This window comes from Coturnix japonica, chromosome 4 (assembly GCF_054131305.1).
Source record: "Coturnix japonica strain WE chromosome 4, WE-NBRP24, whole genome shotgun sequence".
Classification (NCBI taxonomy): Eukaryota; Metazoa; Chordata; class Aves; order Galliformes; family Phasianidae; genus Coturnix; species Coturnix japonica.
This window is the reverse complement of record NC_140666.1, coordinates 45,329,748-45,351,709: the sequence shown is the minus strand read 5'-3', so window position 1 is coordinate 45,351,709 and position 21,962 is coordinate 45,329,748. Positions and strand designations below refer to the sequence as shown.

The following is a 21,962-nucleotide window of genomic DNA, read 5'->3' as shown; positions in this document are numbered from 1 at the left end:
TAGTTTATTGTCTTCAGTTGACAAAGGTAGAATTACAGAGTTACTGCACAAAGAAAGATTTGTACCCTCTGTTTGAAATGGCAAATCTACATAAATTCATTGACTGACTTGGGATAAAAGCAATCTGTATATTTCCACATCTTGTCACCTGAAGAGAAATGGGGATACAATTTATGTTTTACTGCATAGTAATATTGCCAAATAACTATTTATTCTCTAAGCACCTTTGCAGTTTCCTTGTTTCTCATAGTGCTATGATTTCTTTTTTTCTTTTTTCCTCTGGAAGTGAAAAAGAATGTGCGGAGTGTTCATCTACTGCTGGGGAAGAAGAGGGGTGGGAATTCATTCAGGAACACCAACCAAACAAAAACCCACACCAGGTTATCTAGGAGAGTTTGTACCAACTTCGGGGATCACACATTTCTGCCTTCTGCCACTGCGAAATCTAATTCGAACCTTAATTTCCAGAGGGGAGAGAAGGGAGAGAAGATCACAATGTCGATATTCCACCTGTCACGTGTGTGTCCAGCGGGATAAAAACAGCCGCTATGGGACAGCAACGTTTGCTCCCCACTGACAGCTGCAGGGAGAAGTGGGGCTTGGACGGATGCTGCAGGAGCGCAGAAGGGAATCCTTCCTTAATGCAGCCGTCGCAGCAGCCCTCGCTTACGGTCCCTTCCCTTGCGATAATCGCAGGGTGTGCAGGGCCCTAAGGAGTGGACAGGTGAGACCAGCTGTGCCACGGATTTGGGGGACGAGAGTAAAGGGGAGTTCAATACGAGACGGCGATACAAAGGGCCAGTAGTCTGCAAAAGGTGAAATGAAGCTTGATCCGCACCAGGCACACACAAGCTGCAGCGAAGCGACGCGCACCAAGCACACTGCGGCTGGCGAGCCTGGAATCTCCTTGAAAGCCAGCTCGGCGCCGCGCTCCCTGGGAGCACGTATGCAGAAGCACGCAGGGGCAGGGGCAGGCCATGCCCTGCCGTGCCCGCTCCTCGCCCGCACAGAACACCGGCCCGCTCTCCAGGCACCTCTCATCGACCCTCCCCGCTTGGCTCTACTGCCGAGCCCAGGCTCCGCGCCCTGCCGCGGGGCGGCCGGCGGAGTCTCGCTCCCACTCTCTCCCGTGGCCCGGCCACGGCCCCGCACACCCCCGCCCCTCTCCCGCCCTGCGCCCGCCTCCCCGCGGCGCGCCCGCCCCTCGCAGCCGGCTGCGGAGCGGTGGCGGGCGCGCTGCGCGGAGCGGAGCCGGCTCGGTTGCGGGTGGGGAGAGAAAGGCCGGGTAGGGAGGGGAGGAGTGAGGAAGAGGAGGGAAGGCGTGTGTGCGTGTGCGTGCAGGGGGAGGGTGGGGGGGAAAAATCAAATAAATAAATAACCTCCGCACCAATAAGAGAAGCAGCGGCTGCCGAGCAGGCTGGGATCGGATGGGAGAGGTCTTTCCTTGGTCGTATTTGTTTGTTTGTGACTGGAGCCGCAAAGTTCGGAGCTGAACGTGTTGCTCGCCGCCAGCCGCCCCGCTCCACCTGCTCCGCTGAGGGGCTGCCGGCCCCTGCCCCTTCCCTCCCGCTGTGGGGCGAAGGGAGCGCGGGGCCGCGGCTCCGGCCGCCTGCCTTTCCTCCGCCAGCTCCGGAGCGGCGACGGCAGGTGAGTGAGTGCCTCGTCCGCACGTGTGCCCGCGCGGCGCGGGGCCGGCCCTGTGCTCGGCAGGAGCCGCTCGCGTGTCAAACTTTGTCTCCCGCAGCCCGGCTCGCCCTGGGCAGGATGGCGAGAGTGCTTGGGGCTCGTCGGTTCTACGCGGGGGAGCGGCGAGGTCCTGCTCCCTGCTAAGCCCTACTAGGCGCGGGGGCGAGCACGAGCGCTGCTTCGCGCTGCTGCAGGTTGCATCCAAGTTTCGCCTCGCGGTGAGCCGCGCGGCCGCGCAACAGGCGGGGTCTCGCGAGGGGCAGCGGCGGGTCCCCACGTCGCCGGGCGGACCGCACTGTCAAGGTAGAGCCGCATTTCTTTCGCCCTGCCCGCGGAGTCGCCCCTCTCGGGAAGCGAGGAGAGAAACTTACGTCTAGGGCGGGACTGGACGGGAGGTTCGTAACCCGGGAGATACGCGGGGCGAGCACGGGGCGGGGGCCTGGCTGCTTGAACCGTGCGGGGCGCTGCGAGGGGCTCCCGGTCCAGCCCCACGCGTGCGCTGCGGGTGTGCGGGGCTGCGGCTGCCCTCGGTCGCGCGGCTTTCCCTCGCGGCGGCCGTCATCGCGGTGCCCGCTACGTGCGGGGAAAGGAGGGATCGTGAGGGGAGCCCGTCTTCATTACCGCAGAACGTACGAAAGCGCGGTTGCTAAAATGATTCGATAGTAGTTAACAATTAAAAGATTAGTCCGGTGCTCTGCAAGCTAGCAAGGAGCAGACTGTACTAATTGGATAGTTAATGACATCTAAATAGGCTGGCTTTCTGAAAATGTAGCAAGTTGTACTCTTCCAGGGAACTGTATAGGGGGTGAGAATATTTAATAATTTATTGTGGCGATGGCGAGGCTTCCAAAAGGGCTGCAGCGGTGAAGTTGTTAGCGTGGCCGGCAGCACTGGGACGCACGTTGCGCACCTGGAATCCTTCCGCGTGTCCCTGCGCGCTGCTGAGCGCCTCGGGGGCTGTGTGGAGCCGGAGCTAATGGGAGGCGCACGTTGTACGTTTTGTCCAGCGAAGCGCTTTTGCATCTTGTGTTGGCATCTTGTGTTTTACTGAACCGGTAAGTGAGCCACAGATTCAGGGCACTTACCACTTAGGGCTGGAGTTTTATGTCACTTTCTACCTCTTACGCTGATTAGAAACTCGCTGCTCTGTGTGTTAAGGCTGGATCAGAGGTGGTGGAGCAGCGCTTCTCTTGTCAGTCTCCACAAACTAAGCAGGGAATGTAGTATTTTTCTATAGCAATTGCATACTGGTTTAAACACTGCTCAGTACAGTGGTAAATCAATTTCTGCATGGTTAGACTTTATTTTCCAAGCTCTTTGTTCTCAAATCTCTCATATTTCTTCCTAACTTGAAAATGTGCTGTGAGAAACTCGAGCAATAGCTGCGTGAACTTGTTGCATTTCTTTCATCTGAAAGTTTTCTCGATACAATGTGGAATGAAGTTGGTGCAACAAGAAGCAACCCAGCATAATCTGATGGCTGCGTTTTCCAGAGATATGATTCGTGCTGTCTGTAGCAAAGACATGTATTGAAGGAAAGTGCTGGACATTGCATTAAATATGAGATTAAATGTAACAAGTCAAATAGGTTATGCTCTTTGCAGAACTCATGTCGAGATTAACACATTAGTCAAATTCTTAGGTACATGTGGGGTCTTACATCTGTATACTTCTTCCCTCAGTTTTAGGTTTTGTTTTCTTTTGAAGTAATAAGGAAAAGTAAATAAGTGAAGTCCCAAACCACCAGTCCAACTATGTGCTTGGAGCATGTGCCTCCCGAGTCAGTGGAAATGCTGAGCTTCACACAAGTTATATTCACAACTGTAAAACAAGCCCGTTTCCATCTCACATCAGATGCGGCAGCTTTCACTGGGGAGTCTTTTTGTGTTGTATCCCAGCCTTCCTCTTTTTACTATTGCAGGTGCATTTCTCACTTAGTTTATTCTTATATGTCAAAGTGTTCAGATATTTCTTCTGAATCTGAATTCAGTTCTATGCTTTCCCAAATGTGGGTTTCTAAAACTCTGGAATAATGGGGCTTTTTATTTTTTTTCTTTTTTCTTTTTTGCTTTATTTATCTATTTCTTTGTTTATTTATTTTTCATTTCCTTCTTAGTTCCTGTAGAAGTGTAAGCTTGAATTAGATAGAGTTTAATGTTAAGGCTGGATTTCCTCCCAAAAAAATCTATGACTCTCCTCATAACTGATAAATGTCTAGCTTAATATACTGAAGGTTTACAAAACACTGATGTCTTGACATCTGTATTTGTGGAGCATGTCTGGTACAATGTGGAGTATAAGAAAGTGTCAAAGAGGGTTTTTCTGGAGGAAAAAAACCACAACTATATATATATTAAAGAATGGCTTTCCATAACACAGTGTATTCTGGTGTAAAGCTGCTTTGGAAATTTGCATTTGTATATTTTGTATATATGTTCTGATGTGCATTTCCAAGACAGGTTTTACAGGAAGATGAACTGCTTGGAACACACTCTTAATGAACCACAGATGCCTATTTTCTATGACATCTCTGTATTTTTCCATGTCATCTTCTCAGCTCTTATTTGTAAATCTACATAGGAAGATTCCCCACCTTTACTGGGCTTGTTCTTCTGCATTGCTTCCAGATTTGACCAGTTGAAGTGCTTCCTCCAAATATTTGCAGTACTGATGCTAAGCTCCATGTCCTTACTAGATTGATTGTGCTTTCTGCTGAAGATAGGTACCGTCTTTATATGCAGTTGTGCTTTGCATTTCTAGCTATAGTTCGTGTAGTGTCTACTAAAATCACAGCTCAATATGGATAAGAGTAAACTCTAACCTTGGGAAACCCTGAAGTTTCCCAGCTATGGGAGAGAAAAGGAAGAAGTTCTTAATTCTTGTATAATTACATTATCCATACTGCTTGTTAGGTAATGCCGACTTCTGGGCAATTGCCTCTGTCCTAACATTAACATGGAGTGTGGTTGCCTCTAAGGCTACAGGACACATTACGAGTCATTCCAATTAATGCAGATACTTAGGAAACAGAGATGCAACATATTTTTTAAGATAAAGTAATAATACTAGTTGGAGTCTGGCTTCTGGAAACCAGTACTTTAAAAAGTAAAACTACAATACGTTGATTTAACAGATAGTGAAGGATTTTTTTCATTAGATTATAATAATATGTTACTGTATTGATAACAATTGAAGTTACAAATTAATACATTTTATAGGCTTAGTAGAGTCATGGTTCGGAAGTTATCAGAATGGTAAAGAACATTACATTACACTTGCATTTGTGCAAGTGATTTGTGCAAGAGATGTTTTCCTACAAGATGACTTGCAGCTCTGTCAAGTTGCAAATATTTTTGTACTTCTGAAACTGCATTCTTTCATTCAGGTCTGTAAATAAACAAAGTGTGATATGTGAACCTGTTCCCTTTGGATGACTATTTTATCAGTTCAGTGATGGATTCTATAGGGCTGGTTTTTCGTTGAATTAGTCACACAGAGAAGACTGATTGTAGTTTAGCACACACGTGCACTGATATGTATATAAACTCTTGCCTCTACAGGCTGTATAAATATCTGTATTTTTATTTAATATGTCTTAGTAAGTAAAGCAGATGCAGTTTCATAAGTAAGAAGGAATTTGTCGACATTCTTCTATAAGAAGTAGCAAGTAGAGACACCATCAGCATGGAATATTTGTAAACGCTTTTCCTCTAGAAACGTGGATGAGTCGAAGATGACGGCAGCTTTATTATTTCAAGTAGCATCTCTAATCTTAAACTATTGCAGTACTGTACCTAAAGGCAGTCTGCCTGCGAGCACTGCTGAAATCTAGAACTCTTGAGAATGTCTCTTATAATAGCTGCTAAATGTTACCATCTTAATTAAGAGGTAATGTAAATGGAATCAAATGTTATGACAGCATAATGGTCTCCTGTTGAATATAAGTTATGTGGCTTAGCAGATACACTTTCAGAAAACAAGTATATTTCAACACTGTCTGTTCAATAGGAACCATTTTCACAAAAGCCTTAAATAATCCCCATATATATATATATAAATATATATATATATATATTTTTTTTTTCTTCAGGGTTCTGTTACAGTACTCTAATAAAGAGCAGCATCTCCTTGCCTTTATTTGCTGAACGTGGGGTCATTTCTAGAAATGTGTAGGGTCACACGTGTGGTGGTTCTCTACTTCAGTCATTACACTGATATGTGGGACTTCTGCTAGCTGCTTTTCCACTCCCGGCAGAGAAGGAAATGCAAGCAAGGTATTCCAGTATGTGCTTTTGTGGTGGTTTGATGATGTAGAATGAAGGGTGCAGGCTTGCTGCTGTCCCAGTGCATGTGATTTTGACCTATCTGGAGTATTTGGATTGAGAACATTTTGAATGTAAAAAGATGGTCAAGATGGATTTCCCTTCTGATGGACATCTGTGATTATAGTTCCTTTATTTATTCACAAATCATTTTGTCTTTAAAGCTATGTTAAAAAGCATGTTAATTTAATCACTGAAGAAATATGTAACAAATTGTTTTGGCTCAAGTAGTTGCTCCCACATTGATCTCTACCTTTTTATTTTAAATCCTTTCTCCCCTGGGACAGGGTAACATTGAGCTGTAGCCATAATGATGTTCAAAAGAACATCAGCCATTTTCAAGGGCAGAAAGCAGTGCACAGTGAGGGAAGGTGGGGCAGCCAGCAAGGACTCAGACCAGATTCAGATCTGCTTCCTGAGCAAGTGAGGTGAGGAAGAAAGAGGGATGAGGCATGCACTAATTGACAGTGTGCTGTGGTCCCTAGGTCACAGCAGGAGTGAAGGTTGTTGAAGTTTGGTCTGAGGCACTTCCATTATCTTCACAGCTAATTCCACTTTATGGCAGGCTGACCGTTATATGTTTGATTTTGGATGAAAAGGTATTTGAACTGCTAACAACATTATCTGAAATTGCACTGATTTATGCAGTAACAACCATCAAACATTACGACTGATAAAACCCATTTTAGGCCCCGTTCTTGCAGGCTTTGCATACATGTTTAATCTCATGATGAGTTCTGATGATATTTTTAGGTCTACAACCTGATATAACGAGAGATATAAAATGTAATCTTTTATTAGAAGTAAAGCCTGTTTAATGCTTTCTGGAAACTAGCAATTTTAATTTTAATTTTGGTTGCTCTTTCTGGCAATAAGTCACCTCAGCACCAGCATATAATGCACCTTTGGTTGTACACAAACCCCTGCAGATCATTGGGTCAGACCTTGTTCTTGGACAGCAGAGATTACTAAAACTAATCTTACGTTATACCAAAATAAAAGACCACTTTCAAGGGACATCCAAATCCTATCGAGGTAATTTTAAAGTATTTCTATTTGTTGCAGTGAAGGAGGTGAAATTGAGGGTTGAGAATCCAGATGGGTGAGCTGGTGGTCTAAGGGGAAATCAAGCTTTGGAGAAAGGATACAATAGCTGATACAGATTAATCCTTTATTTGGTGTTTCAGCAGATCTGCTAATTTAGGGTGTGGGTAGAGGATAGCCCGTGAATTAGATACAGTGGATAAGAAGGTACTGTCCATTCACTTAAAAACTACTGTTAATGTAATTGGATTTTTAGCTGCCTTTTAGATTAAACTGCATATGTGTTCCTGGTGTATTGCAGTAGGAAGTAAAATGTGCTCATTTGCAACTGCAAGACTAAACTAATTAATTTTACTTCATTTTGCAAAAGATTTATTATGGCTTATGTGTCCCTGGGAAAAAAAGAATAGAATAGTAGATAGTTGTAAAATGCTCTAGAGCAAGGTTTTTTTTATTTTTTATTTTTTTTTTATTATTATTTTTTATTTTTATTTTAAAATAAAGATTGTAGGGCTTATTTCCTCAATAGCTAGGGTTAGCAACACTGATGTGCAGATGGGATACAGGTTAGGCTTTACCACTCTTCTTTAGACTTACTGGTAAACACTTACATAGCTTAGTGTGTATTCACTCTGAGATGCTCTTTCATTATTTTTTTTTTTTTTTTTCTTGCAAAAATTAAGGAAGAAACCACAGGAAAAGAATGAGAGGAGATTGCATGGGACTGATTGGCAAACAAGCAACAGCTGTTAGAACAATCAAGGGGGATGGCAATGAGTCCTTCAGTAGGAACTGCAGGAGTGAGGACTGGATTTGACATAACAAAGAGACAGAATGATGAGAAGAGGGAAATTGGTTAAAGAAGGATTTAAAATACCTTGTCAGAAGTTCTTGGTACAAAGAAATATTAGTTAACAGAGGGCAGAAATTTTTTAAAAAGTAAATGACCAACCTCTTCTGAGTAAGAGATTTTGTATATAACGTTTTTCTCTTGAGGAGCTTGTGATGTACAGTTGTAGGAGTGTCTGAATCTCAAACAGTATGTGGACTCTTTGGGTTTGAGTCATGTTGGGGAGGACTACTCTCTATGCACAGGGCACACTTTGTGCTGCCTGGATGCGTCTTTGTCTTCCTGCAGGACAGGAAGAGCTTTTAGTAATTTCTGAAATCTCTCTGCACTTTCTTCCTTTTTACAGACTTTCATCCTACTGTCTTTAGCTTTGTTTTCTTTACTTCTGTGCTTCAGAAGCACGAGGATCTGAAGATAAAATTGACCTAAACTGAAAACTCCCTGAACCAGTAGAATTGACTGGGGCTGTGATCACACTCAATTTCACACTGCTGCCAGTGTAATGCTGAGTAATATTGTGAAGGATTCTGTCAATTTTTGATTCAGCTGCTAGTTGTCATAATGGTAAAGAATCACAGGGAGTTTCACTGTCTTCAGTCAGTGATTGAGAAACTTTATTACATGAAAGAAAATTGGTATCATCTTGAAGACTTTCTTTTTTGTCCTCATTATAGCACTTTCACATGGGATCTTTTCATTTATTGACTCTGCAGATGATTTTCAAAAACTGTAGATGACATTGAAAGTCCTGGTTCCATACATATTTTTCCTGATGATAAGGTTAAATTATTCCAGGTCTTTGGCTATTTTTTTCCACCCTCAGAACCTTTTCCAGAGCTTTGTGGGCAACTACCTTTTTCATTGTTTCTCTGACTGCCTCCTTGCTCTGCATCTTCCTACAGAAATTCTTCACAGTTGGTATTTTGAGAACCAAATCTGAGTCTCAGAAATGAGTTTTGTGAATAACTTGTAGCCAGGAAAAAAGCTTTGTTGTTGAATCTGTGTTGCAACGCATCTTAAGTTTTGAGTAGAAAGAGGAAAGCACAAGGAGAAAATGCAGTAACTATATAGATTTTTAATCTTAAAAATGCAGTCTGTTGTCTAAAATTGTGTTTCTTGTTACACGATCTGGTCTGCTTAAGAGTTCTCAGCAGTTGTACTTGCTCGGAAGAAGTGTATTACTTGTGTTTGTTTCTTTGTTTCTTCGTTTGTTTCTTTGTTTGAAGCCAGTGAAAGAAGTGCTAGCTGCATGGAAATCTTGTCAACTTACCCAGGGAACAGATGTGCACATGATACATAGGTATAAGACTCTATTTCATCATTGCCATGGTAATCCATCTCTATCACTATCATACTTCTGGAAGGCTACTTCTAAGTTTAATGTCAATTTACATTTCAGGCAATACCTTGGTTTTACTTCTTCACTGTGGTGAAGATATTCTTGCTTATTAGATGACAGCAGTTTTGAAATGTCTGTAATGTTTGTAACATATTTACAGTGACAAAACGTACATGGGAAAACATAAGCTGTAGGAAATCATGCATATTGAGCAAGCAATTATTTCAGCCTTATTAAAACAAACAAACAAAAACCCTTGGAAGTTACTGTGCTTTCCCAAACACTCCTTTGATGCCCGAAGGTTATGAATGACTGAGCACCTCTACACTGTAAAGCTTGCTGAGACTGAACTCTGAGGGGGACCCAGTACAGAAGCTGAGCTGTCATTAGAAAAATGCTTTGTTTAAAAGCACTTCATAATCACAGCAGAAATACTGGTTAATAGGCATAAAATGTGTGTCATAGATAAACTGTTTCAGGACTTACAATTCAGATTGCTGCCATGAACTTCATTTCAAAACAAAACCCCTAAATTGTCATTGTTTAGCGAAGCCAGTACTTTATTCTCTCTTCATGGAGTAATGTCCAACTCAGATGCTCGAATTCCAGATTAACTCTGTCTTCTGAATGTTTGAAGATGTATTATGTAACACCTGCACTTTCTCTAACTGTTATCTGATATAATCATTTTTTGCGAAGAGATATGAAAACAACATGTGATGCTGAAAGTAAAAAGTTTTCTCCACTCTGCTTTCTGTGGTTTTGCTACTTTAAATTGCACTCTGTTCCTCAAACCTTTTTCTTTGGAAAACTGCTAGAAAATACTTCTTATATTATGTTAGATAGATCCTCCAAGTTTAATATCTTTTGATTTTTTCTTTTGGTCACTGCTGCGAAAACAGTTAATTGCAAATAACTTCTTATGAAATTTGATTGTAACTCACTGATAATCGAAGGGCTTACATGATTTGAGAGCTGTTAACATATACTGTACATTGGATATACTGCCTGCTGGTGCAAAGTGGTTGAAAACCTTTTCCCACTTGGACTACATTCTATGTCTGCTCTTTTGAATTGTGTGTCATGGTTAAAAAATGGATATTCTTCAGTTTTACTTGTTAGTTTTCCATACCTTTGATATGAAAAAAAAAGTTTTTTTTAAAATAGGACCCAATTTTGCTAATATTCATGCATGTTCCAGCCATAGTTTAAAAACAAACAAAAAAACCTAACATGTAAATGAGTTCAAACTAAAAAATATATAGAAAAAATTCAATGTTAACTACCGTATCAGCCTAAAAATACATCATTTTCTGAAGTTTGGTAAAACATGTTTTTAAGAAATGGTATTATAATAAACTTTGTTTCCTTTTACTTTTGTTCATTTTCACCTCTTTAGGTAACATGTCTAGTTTTGCTGTTAAAGCTAAGATTATTGTGTGGATCTTTTTTGGTACTGATTATTTCTTATGACATATTTGAATAAATTCAATTTTAGATCCTTTCGATTTATTTGCTCTTTGTGCAAACAAATGTTTTGACTTTTGAGAACACTGGTTGGCTTTTCACAAGTAAAAATGAAAATCATTGTACTTGAAGACGGAAACTTGGAAAATAGTAGTGCTGTAGTTCTCCACTAAACAGGGACTATAAGGTGTGCACTATTTAGAATGTATTACAGCTCACTGAATAGAATAGAATTATAGAATCACAGAATCACCAAAGCTGGGAAAGACCTCCAGGATCATCCAGTCCAACTGTCCACCTATCACCAATGTTTTCCACTAAACCATGTTCCTCAATATGTCATCTAAATGTTTCTTGAACACTTCTAGGAACAGTGACTTCACCACCACCCTGGGCAGCATGTCCCAGTGCCTCACCACTCTCTCTGAGAAGACTAATGTGTACTATCTCCTTTTTTTTTTGCTGTTTTTCTTATTCTATTTATCCTCCATATTTTACATTCCGGTAATATGCTGGTTAAAAAAAAAAAAAAAAAAGTAAAAAATTCATCAGGATCTTTATGTTGGTGGATAAAATAAAAAGGAGATGTTCATCTCTGATTTTTATCTCTGATTGATTTTTACAGTCGAATGCAGAAAGTAGAGTATTAATTTCTTATTACTTCAGTGAATTTGGAGTCTTTACTACTATTAAATCTTTATGCTTTAAGTGTGTAGCTGTTGAGAAAAGTTATATTATCTGTGAATTTCACATTACACGCTCATTTTCTTTTTGTACACTTCTTGAGTAAATTACTTTTTGGACAGTATATAAAAAGCTGTGGAGAGAGTTTTACCAGTTTTCTTTCCATTGTTTGATGATTTGATATACAGAGGTCCAGCGGAAGCCTTGTTCTCTTTTACTGTGTGTTAAGAGAGCTAAATGTAACCTTTGTCACTGGCTCTGGAGAGCTCCTGTACGAAGTAATTTTCTACTAAATTGAAGGCTTCTCATAGTCAATAATCACTTTGTGATAGACGTATATCTTATCTCGTAGCTCAATTATTATACTGAGGTGCTTTACTGTGAGAAATTCTCTTTGGTAGGCCAATTGTTTGGTTGAAATCCAGCAATGTAGTGAATCAATTGTGTGATACCCACATAAAATAAAACCTTACAGTCTGTAGTGAAGTGATGACTGGCTCTGTAGCTTCTGCAGTTTGTCACTGATTCGTGCTCTATGGGTTAACAGTAAGAGAGCTACTTGTTGGCTTGGGAAGCTAATTTAATCTACTTTACAATCTGCATGGATTAATCTCTGGTTTACTATGCGCTTTTATAGTGTCATTCTTAATACTGCTTTACAAGACATTTTTCTTCCTGTCCTTTGCTTTCCCTATCCAATGTTGTGCTAAATCTATTGAGTGCCAGAGCTTAAGCTGAAGATGTGCATTCCTTGTATTTAGGTTTTGTTGCCTGTGTTGGTCTGAATTTTTCTGGATTTGCCAAGGATGGTCAGGCACACATTTGAATTCAGTGCAATTGTGCAGAACAATCCAGTCTGCCTAGTTAGACTCTCCAGCTCTCTATGCTTTATGAGGAGACTATTCCCTGAGCTAGACTACATGTTCACTGAAAGGCTACACTGAGCTGGTCAGTAGAAAATGATGAACAGCATCTTGCCCAAAATCTTACATCTTTTCTGGGTTTGAAATACTGAGTAAAGAGAAGTCTCTCCATTCATGAGCTATAAATTTAGTGTTCTTTTTCTAGGAGTAAACATGAAATGAAAGGAACTTACTGTTTCTATAAGGGAAGTGATAGTGATTGCAGGGTGTGCTTGGTGTTTGGGGCACCTACATGGACAGCAGAAATGCCAGTCTTTCAATCTGCTATCTTCTGAAGGGATATAAATTAATGACTTCTATTTTTCAAAGAAACAGAAGGTTACATCACTGTATTACTTTGTGATAAGTGGTCTTGAGAGAGAAATGGAAATAAGATTATTACTGTGTGATGTAGTGAATATGGAAGGAGTTCTTGGGTGTGTTACTAGGTCACTTCTGCTTTTCTTTTCTAAATCCCCTCCCCCCTCCCATTGGAATGTTATTGGGCAAACAGATTTTAATCCAGTGAGTAGAAAGTAGAATTTGGGTCTCAGCTCAGGATATTAAAGCTGTCCATGTATGTCTAGACATACAGGTATTCATTGTCAGAACCAAATATAAAGACTCTGGCATTTAGTTGTTATTACTAAATGTCAGCTATTGTATAAGAAGTATAGCTTCAGAAGAAAGTTTACTGAAGGATTTGAGCTGTCTTTTTATTATCACAACATTTTACACACTTTATATGTGGGTCACTCTGAAAGTAATGCCTCCCATTTATTACTATGGAAAAATATAACAGGTACAAAGAGTACAATAACACTATTGAGAAAATTTTCAGCTACAAAGTACTATTTTTCAACAGTCTCAACCTTTAGCTGTGCATTTTCATCAGCCATGAACATGAGCTTGCATTTCATCAGTCTGTACTATATTTTAAAATAATTCTTTGTTGGGGGGAAATATAACTGATCTCAAGTTGTTCTCAGTCATAACATGTACAGCAGAGCAGAAGAGAGGATAACTTGTGTATTTAATATGACCAATTGCTCTATTACCACGAATTTTTTTTATTAAACTGTGATATCCTTGGCTTTCTGCATCTGACTTTAGTGGGCTTTTTTTTTCTCATGGTGATAACATAGTTGTTGTCAATATTACCCCAGTGAGGAAAAGTGTAAATAGCCAGCTGTCTTCTTCTGTTCATTTTTCTCATTAAATATTCTTATGAATATTCATAAAATTCTTAGATTCATTCTTTATCCAACTGTTTAACCTGAAAATGCACGCTTTTTTTAGGTCATGAAAAATGTACTAACTTGTAAAGGGAAGTGGCATCGCAAAAGATTGGAATGTTAATTGTGCTGTGTTTCTGTGTGATACAAAAATCTGGATATTTGTATGTGCTTAAGCTTCAAATGGAAAGCAAGGTGATTTTTTCTAATTACAAAAACAAGAAAGAAATTTGTCTCATAATCCATAGCAAAAATGCTAAATGCTGTTTATTTCTCTGTATAACAATAATGGGCTGAACCGTGCTTTTAAGATGAATGAGCATAGTCTTCATAAAATTCATTTGTCTCACTACAGCTGTACTTGTGTAAAGTAAAATGATGACTTGCATTTGTGTACAGGTATTAAAGAAGGCTTGTGAGGCATCATGGAGCTGTAACCAGAATTACAAATATTCATGAGGCCAGAGGAAGAGAACTTTAAAGAATCCAATTTAGAAGTTTGGAAAAAGGTTTCTTTTGTAGTGTTTCAGGTTATGCACTTCTCATACACGGGCATTACCTTTTGCAGGAGGACTTAGGGAAAAGAAAAATCACAGTGAGCCTTCAACTGTTAATACCAAAAGTGTGTCAGCCAGTTTACTAGAAACTTGTGTACATTTCCCAAACGATGAGGGAGAACTGAAGATACAGATTTCCTATAAACAGTAGACAAATAAACTATAAAGTATTCTGAATGTTAATGAGGCTGGTTATCATTCAATGGTGGCTTTTTTTTCAGGAGCATTTAAAAAGTGATTCCAAGGTAGCTCTGTCTCTGCCGCATGCTAACTGAGACTTAATAAATGGGGAGTTTAAGTTCAGTTGCATTGTATAAGAAAGCATCAGTGAGTTTGTAGGTTAACAAAGCTAGAACTTTGGGAAATTCTGATGTATTTATAGGCATCTCCTGTGATTTTGAGAAAGTGTGCATAGGGGTAGAAAGAAAACACTATTGTCTTTTTAGGCCTACCTTTGCTATAGTTTTCTACATAGTGTGATAGCATTTCTGGTAAATACACTGAAAATGTAAGGATTCAGAGCAATAATGTTTCTTGCTTTAATTGCATAATATAACTATTTTATAACAATGCTTCTATTGTTTAAATGCATCATATTAATGCTATCATTAATAATAACAATATTATGTGTTATCTATTTGACATTTTGCACTCAGATCAATAATATTCATGGAAGTTATTGTGTATTTGTAAGTTATTAGCAGAGTCCATTATGATTTCTGTATATTCCTATAATTTACTGTCTGATGACAAGCCACTTTGACTAAATATCTAAATTTGTACTTGAAAATATTTGTCTTATCCACTATTGTGCATATTGGTCTGAAAAGCTATTCAGTACTGGGGTGTACAGCTAAAGCAGTTCCAAGGATGATGTAAACTAGGTGCAACAGAGGAAATGATCCTTTAAGGTTATAGGACAGCAAGTTTATGTAAGTCTACATTCTACTTTGTGCACCAGTAGTAAGCTCGAGTGTATTTGGTAAGACTTCAGGATGAGACAGACAGTTACTATAAATGTGTATTAACTTGCTAGCACAGGTATACTCAAGGAGTACTGAGTGGATCTGTTGGTAATAAAAAGTCAAGAAAACTAAAGAGGACAATGGAAAACCGGCTGGATAACACGGACTCTACTTATTTGTAAAGTTTTTTGTTTGATTTGTTTTGGTGAAATGGGGAGAAAGGAGTCGACTGAAAACTCTGTAGTACTATACACGTACACACACACACGCACACACACACACACTTCCAACCTAGAGGAGAGGCTTAGATCCCAACAAAAGGGAAATAGACGTAGTTCTCCAATAAGTAAAAAGTGTTTACAAAGAAAATGGAGGAGTTCTCCTCATGATGAGACATGAGGAGATGAGGTCATGATGATGACACACCACAACAGAACGAAGAAAACAGGCATGTGGCATTTCAGGGGAAGTTGTGTCGGAGTCTATGAGAATGAACTGTAGTTTGCCCAGAGAACTGTTGGCATTCCCCTTACAGGACATGAGCAGTTAGTATTACAGGACCCTGGATTATTTGCTTTCAGCAGAATTCAGCAGGAGGTTGGATCTAGACCAGAGATCTCTTCCAACACCAGATTTTTTTATTGCAGTGTTGCAGTATGAAGTTGAAGTGTTCCTTCATGTTGTGTGAAGGAAGTGGAGGAAGCTGACCCCTTCATATAAAACTGTGAAAGTGCCGAATAGTAGAGAAGTTAGTGAAAAGCAAATAAGAGAAATTCATCTTAATCATTGGCAAGTCATTGGCTGAACATGAGCTGATAGTGTACCCCAGTGGCCAAGAAGGCCAAGGGCATCCTGGCTTGCATCAGAAACTGTTGCCAGCAGGAGCAGAGAGGTGATTGTCCCCCTGTACTCAGCACTGGTTAGGCTGCATGTCGAGTACTGTGTCCAGTTTTGTGCCCCTCACTGCAAGAAAGACATTGAGGCCCTGGAATGTGTTGGAAGGAGGGCAACAAAGCTGGTGAGGGGTCTGGAGCAGAGGCCATATGAGGAGAGGCTGAAGGAGCTGGGAATGTTCAGCCTGGAGAAGAGGAGGCTCCGGGGAGACCTTATTGCTCTCTGTAACTTCCTGAAGAGAGGTTGTAGTGAGCTGGGGGTTGGCCTGTTCTCTCTTGCCGTTAGTGATAGGACTAGAAGGAATGGTTTCAAGCTGTTGTAGGGGAGATTCAGGCTGGACATTAGGAAATATTACTTCATAGAAGGGGTGGTCAGACACTGGAATGGACTGCCCAGAGAGGTGGTGGAGTCACCGACCCTGGGGGTGTTCAAGGAACGATTTGGTGTTGTGTTGAGGGACATGGTTTAGTGGGAGCTATTGGTAATAGGTGAATGTTTGGACTGAATGATTTTTAGGTGTTTTCCAACCTTGGTGATTCTATGGTTCTGTGATCACTAGCACAATTTTTGATGATGCAAATTCAAAAATAAATGCTGGGTGTAAGCAACAGTTATGTGGTATATGTTGATAACCTGTCATGCACATTTCTGCTGTTATCATTATTTGGGTAGTCTTTATGTGGTTGTGGGGATGGAGGGTGACATTTTTGATCATGTCAAATATGTGTTGCAGAAGAAGAAGCAAAGGAAACAGATAGATGGGTTTTTGTAATCTTCTCTGCAGGAAAAAGAGAAAAACAGTATGTGTATTTTCATCAAATAATTAAGCAAGTGCATATGGAGTCTTGGAATCAGTATCTTCAGCCTTTGCTTTAAGCCAGATTTGTAAGTTTGAGCTTGCAACTATACAGAATACATAACTTGGAAAGACCGCTGTTTTCACTGTGGGTTACTGTAAGGAAAGAACAAGGCTGCTGAGAAAATTTGTGTGAACTGAAATTTCTGTGACAGCTGAAATGTGTTGCTGGGTTTTTTGTTTTGTTTTGACTAGTTCTGAGGTGTGACTTTGTAGGTGTTTTTGTGTAATGTTTATTTTTGTGGAAAAAACTGTGAGGATGTTTGAAGGTGAAAGGAATCCACTGGCTCTCTAGGGTGTTGTATGCTTTACTTGGTGTGGTGAGCAACTATATTCTCGGTCTATGATAGACTTTGGAGAAAACTCTTGGTAATGATGTCTGGATTTCTTCTTAGAAGGAATTATATAGCTCATAGAAGAAGGGAAGCCACAAGAGAACTAACCTGCATTAAGTTAGTGAGCAGACAGTGCAGAAGAATGGGGAGTGAGCTAACCTGACTGTGCAGAAAGGATTATTTGGGGTGTTAGCATTTTTCCTGTTATTTAGTCATATTCAGCCTTGTATGTAGAGACCACAAGGAAAATGTATATAAACAAAAAAGTATGCTAATTGTGGTGGAATTCACAAAGGTAGGTAGGGTTAAACAAGCTACTTGACTAAATGTTGTTATGCTCACCATGCTTGTTAAGTACCCCACAAGTCCCTCTTGCAGGCACAGCTCAGTCAAAAGATCACACTAAACAGCTGCCTGGAATGTTTGCTCATTGTTGACTAGCTGTGTTTTTCCACAGATTCCTTTGAAACCAATCACATTGACAATCCTACTGTCAAATCTCCCAGTGACTCAAGGACTCCCACCTAGATTAGCTGTTGTTTTCCCTTATGATTTCTTTTATCTTGAATCCTTGAACTGCTAACAATTTCATCTCAGCAATTCTATCATTGTAATTTTGCTGTATGTTTCTGCAGGCTTCCTCACAGCACTTTGTTTAAACTTTGCAGTTTCAATCCTTAGAATACAGACAGCTGAGCTCTGGGGTCAGAGGGGTATGTGGGGTGAGGTGCTTCCAGATGGGGCTTCAGAGAGAGAGGGTTATAGGGAGCACCTGAGATATAGAGTGATTAAAAATTACTGCAAGAATAATCTTGCTACTTGAATTCAAATTGGAACTAAATGTAGTAATGAAATTATATGAACATGAAGGTCATTCTACCACAGCATATCAGCAGAGCAGACCTTTTCTTTGACACCTGAAATATCAAAGGTATTATAATGTAGCAGATGTGTTGCACATTTTGGAAGTAAACTTGGGTATAGCATTGTACTGAATTAGGCCACTTGCATTATTTTTGTTTTCCGACTGGCGAAATCTGATTTATTCACTGTTCCTTGAATGGATTAATTTAGGATATAATTATGTATGATAATGTTTGAATATAATACATGAACAGGCATGATCCTTTCAGTTCTTTGCTCTAAAATTGTTATTGAGTGGTTGACTGAAGTTCATGCTTCTGTAGGTTATTTCTTAAGTAAACATTCTAGGTCATCACATATTAAGAAAGGCTTAACTATTCAATCTCTATGTTGATTAACTGTTTAGAACAGCAGTTTCAGGTGTCCAGCAGGTTAAGGGGGGTGATCTTCCCCCTCTGCTCTGGTGAGGCAGTATTTGGGGCATTGTGTCCAGCTATGGGCTCTTCAGTTCAAAAAAGACAAGGAACTGCTGGAAAGAGTCCAGCAGAGGGCCACAAAGCTGATTGGGGCCTGGAGCATCTCCCTGTATGAGGAAAACTGAGGGACCAGGGGCTGTTCAACCTGGAGAAGACTGTGAGAAGGGATCTAATCAGTGCTTACAAATATATAACAGCTAAAAGCCAAGTAGATGGGGCCAGGCTCTTTTCTTTGGTGCCCAGCAACGGAACAAGGGACAGAAACTAACACAAATTTCCGTACTAATACAAGGAGTAACTTCTTTACTGTAGAGTAATGTAGCACCAGAACAGGCTGCCAGAGGTGATGGAACACCTCAGGAAATATTCAAGACTCCTCTGGATACTTTCCTGTTTGACCTACTGTGGAGAACCCGCTTTAGCAGGGAGACGGGACTTGATTTCCAGAGGTTCCTTCCAATCCCTATCATTCTGTGTTCCTATTTAATGGCATACAGTTTGTACAAAGTTAGTGTGATGCATTAATCTGTTATGCTGATATATGTGCTGTTATATATGTATGCTGGTGAGCATATGTAAATATCTGTACTTGCTTAAACTGAAACTGCAATATACCATTTTATATAATCTGTCATTATTCCTAAGAGATGTCAACAGTTCTGCAAGCAGTCAAAACTAGTAAAATCAAGCCATATGCTTTTACCATCTTGTTCATAAATTCTGACACTCAGACCCTTTAGTCAGTAATGAGTTACATACTTCATGAGCATATAATCAATGACTACTGAGTGGTTCTCATATAAAGCCAACTTGAGTGATTCCCATGATAGACTGTTACTGTATATGCCTTAGTCAGAACTCAGTTTTCTTTTGCCTCCTCCAACAGCTTAGAATCATAAATCTGTAAAGCAGAGTGGGATGATCTAATGTCTTCTGCTTATGCCACACATATTTGCTGGCCAAGTTCAGATACTACAATTTCTTTTTGGCAGAAACATCCTAAGGATGCATGCTAATCCATCACAGTGAGAAAGTAGAGAAGTGTTTCCTGAGAGTTTGTGATTGGTACAGACTGCATTAATACCCCTCAATGCCTGCTTCTCGGTATCTTCAGGAAGTTAGATGTCAAATTGTTAACAGAGCTGTGTATTATGGTCATTGAAGGGAAGCCTGAAGAAGACAGGCTGCTCATCATATCTTGATAAACTCAACAATTACAAGGAAAAAAAAAAAAAACCCAAAAAAAACTGGTCTCAAGCAACTTAACTAAAATATTAGCTCTGGTGAGATTCAAATTAATAATAATATCTCTGCTAGTTATGAAAAATTAAGTGACTGACTTCTGTTGTTTAATAGTATGTTGCAGAGGATTTAGTTTTATAGGAAAGAGTGACAGTTTTGGATACTATAGGAAAACAATAAAAGTTAATGATTAATTATAATAGTTCTTCAAAAATAACCATGAAATCCAAGAGAACTGTTTGAAAATATGATTCTGAAGATATGGAGTTTATATTTGTGAAGAAAAAGGGATCAGATGAAAAGAGAAAGGAATCTGACCCAATTAAATACGGATATGCATTGATTTGATTTTAGAGCTGGAAATATTTTTTAAATAATACTGTTGTGAATAAGAACACAATTGCAGAGATATACATGTGAGTTGCCCCAGAAACTATTGATTTTTATTGAGAATTCTGTAGAAATCTGAGAAGGTGGTGATAGTTGGGTTTTTTTGTTTTTTGTTTTTTTTTCCTTTTCTTTTTGCTTTCTATGAATAAATCAGGAGCAAAGTAGACCAGCAAGCAGATCTGAAGAACTACTTAAGAATTGAATTAAACTCCATATTCTCAAAAGGGTAACAGATAATAACCATCCAAAGGCTTGAAAAGCTAATGACTTTTTGGGTAATTCTATATTTAAGTACAGGAAAGCTGTGTAGGAAACTTGAAAAGCATAGTTTTGCAACAGTACTGAAGTAAATAATCAATACATCAATGACCATAATTATTTTTGAGTATTGCTAATGAACTTGATTTTTCCAGATAACTTGGTCTGAATTACAGCTTGATGAATTAACCTCAGAGAATGATAGAGTTTAGCTCAGGCAATTTAATAGTGGCTTCTGGCATCACAGATGTAAATGAAACAAGAATAATTATAGAATAATCAGATGCTTGTGTAAAACTTGTTTGATCATTGGCTTTCTTTTATGCAAGGAAGTTCTCTGAGAACTTTGTAGCTTGTGCAGCAGTTAACCTGCAGAGATGTCAGGTAATACACACTTCAGCTTGGACTGTGGCATATGCTAACCATGCTTATGCTTCACTAACTCCGAAGTTTTCAGGGCTGTACTGACCTGGTATATCAGTGCAATCTTTATTAGCAGCTAATACTTGCTTTTTTCCCCTTTCCCCTTTCCCCTCTCCCCTTTCCCCTCTCCCCTTTCCCCTCTCCCCTTTCCCCTCTCCCCTTTCCCCTCTCCCCTTTCCCCTCTTCCCTTTCCCCTCTTCCCTTTCCCCTCTTCCCTTTCCCCTCTTCCCTTTCCCCTCTCCCCTTTCCCCTCTCCCCTTTCCCCTCTCCCCTTTCCCCTCTCCCCTTTCCCCTCTCCCCTTTCCCCTCTCCCCTTTCCCCTCTCCCCTTTCCCCTCTCCCCTTTCCCCTCTCCCCTTTCCCCTCTCCCCTTTCCCCTCTCCCCTTTCCCCTCTCCCCTTTCCCCTCTCCCCTTTCCCCTCTCCCCTTTCCCCTCTCCCCTTTCCCCTCTCCCCTTTCCCCTCTCCCCTTTCCCCTCTCCCCTTTCCCCTCTCCCCTTTCCCCTCTCCCCTTTCCCCTCTCCCCTTTCCCCTCTCCCCTTTCCCCTCTCCCCTTTCCCCTCTCCCCTTTCCCCTCTCCCCTTTCCCCTCTCCCCTTTCCCCTCTCCCCTTTCCCCTCTCCCCTTTCCCCTCTCCCCTCTCCCCTCTCCCCTCTCCCCTCTCCCCTCTCCCCTCTCCCCTCTCCCCTCTCCCCTCTCCCCTCTCCCCTCTCCCCTCTCCCCTCTCCCCTCTCCCCTCTCCCCTCCCCTCTCCCCTCTCCCCTCTCCCCTCTCCCCTCTCCCCTCTCCCCTCTCCCCTCTCCCCTCTCCCCTCTCCCCTCTCCCCTCTCCCCTCTCCCCTCTCCCCTCTCCCCTCTCCCCTCTCCCCTTTCCCCTCTCCCCTTTCCCCTCTCCCCTTTCCCCTCTCCCCTTTCCCCTCTCCCCTTTCCCCTCTCCCCTTTCCCCTCTCCCCTTTCCCCTCTCCCCTTTCCCCTCTCCCCTCTCCCCTCTCCCCTCTCCCCTTTCCCCTTTCCCCTTTCCCCTTTCCCCTTTCCTTTTTCTATTACCCTTCCTGCTTTCCTGCTTTGACCAGATGTACAGATTTCAGAAAAAGTTGTTGAGTAGATTGATGAAATGGACAGGAACATTCATAACTTTGTTGAAGTTTGACTCATGTACAGATATTTTTTCTCATAT

The 21,962-nt window shown here is 40.9% G+C and overlaps 1 long non-coding RNA gene across 1 annotated transcript in view; it reads left to right on the top strand.

The window, feature by feature from the left end:
• The first annotated feature begins 1,201 nt into the window (after positions 1–1,201).
• LOC146761055 (uncharacterized) overlaps positions 1,202–21,962 on the top strand; it is a 370,373-nt gene continuing 349,612 nt past the window's right edge. Inside the window, exon 1 of the long non-coding RNA XR_014945321.1 lies at positions 1,202–1,647. This is a non-coding gene — a long non-coding RNA (uncharacterized LOC146761055). The remainder of the gene's footprint in view (positions 1,648–21,962) is intronic.